The sequence below is a fragment of the Octodon degus genome, unplaced genomic scaffold (assembly GCF_000260255.1).
Source record: "Octodon degus isolate 3935 unplaced genomic scaffold, OctDeg1.0 scaffold00005, whole genome shotgun sequence".
Lineage (NCBI taxonomy): Eukaryota > Metazoa > Chordata > Mammalia > Rodentia > Octodontidae > Octodon > Octodon degus.
In genome coordinates, this window is record NW_004524581.1 from 22,783,415 (window position 1) to 22,784,940 (window position 1,526).

The window sequence follows — 1,526 nt, forward strand, 5'->3', positions numbered from 1 at the left end:
CAAGCACAATAAGGTCCAGGGCAAAAATCAAGAGCTGCTTTTATTAGGTAGCTAGTGTCATAGGATTGACTGCCTCAGAATTTAGTGCTTGTAGCAATTAGTGTTTATCTGATCACTGTGAATTCCAAACCAGCCTGGGCTCCAAAGTGAACACAGGCCAGCCTGAACTACTGCATAGTGAGACCCTGTCTCAAAAAGACAAAGGAGAGAGAGAGAGAGAGAGAGAGAGAGAGAGAGAGAGAGAGAGAGACAGGGACAGAGACAGACACAGAGACAGACACTGTCGTTTGGCAGTGTGGGCGGTTGGGCTTACCTATATTCACTTACGTGTTGTGAGCGATTTTTTTTTTTCCTGAACTGGAGATTGAAGTCAGACCCTTGCGCTTGCCAGGGAAGCACTTATTCTACTGAGCCATCTCCCTGGCCCCCAAGCTATCTCCCGGACCCCACAAGTCAAGAGTGATTGAGGTGGGGCCAGGTAATCCAGGTTGACCTCACCTGCCTGCAGTCGCCACTGATTCTCGGTTCTCCTCCAAACGGCTTCTCATCACCCGGCCTGGGTTCTGCGCCCAATGTTGGAAGTATTCTAAGGGACTAGGGGCAAGAGCCAAGGTCTCTCAAGACCTAAAACTAGGCCTCACGTGGTCATTGTCACTACATTCTGTGAGTGAAAGGCAGTCATTGGCCTGGCCCAGCTTAAGAACTTTACGATTCTGCCTTGTAAGAGAGGAGCATAAAATCATTATGCTGGGTCATGGGGGTAGGCAGGAGGAAATACAGAAGCCATCATTTCGAAGAATCTATCACTTCATTGAAAAAATTATCGGTGCTGTTCTGAGTCACCAAGATGAACCCCCAATGTGCGCCTGCGCTCACACACAGAACTATCAAGAATTTGACAGAAGTACATGTGAAAAGAGTGATAATGAGTGAGGTGCTAAAATCTTCAAAGCACAGAGCAGGGGAGTAAGCGATGCCATCTAATGCCAGCAACTCCAGAAGCCTCAAGTATCTTTAGTTTTGTCAGTGAATTTTAATTCATTTCATCAATGAAAAGGAACTGTCACTTTGCACATTTTCTTTGACTCAGTCACGTGTCGGTTCACTCTATAGCAAGAAGGAGCCTAAAACATGGAAATGACTATGTATATGGAAGTTGGTGGTGAAACTGTTCATCTAGCACCTGCGCTGCCCAAGATCACACCTGGCACCCGATAGACCGCTTACGACAACCAATACCTACTGGTTGAATGGAGTTATCATAATGAATACCAATCTATGTGACCAATAAGCAGAGTAAAGTTAAGTAAACTACAGTGTGCCTATTTAACAGAATATCACACAACCATTGAAAAGTAATTTTAATCAATTATTGAGATTTTAACCCAGAATCTTACCACATGTTGGGCAAACATTCTACCACTGAGCCACATCCCCACCCCTAAAAGGTTATGCTTTGTAAGTCTATCAACATATGATGTGGAGGGCCAGGGAGACAGCTCAGCAGAATAAGTGCCTGCCTGGCA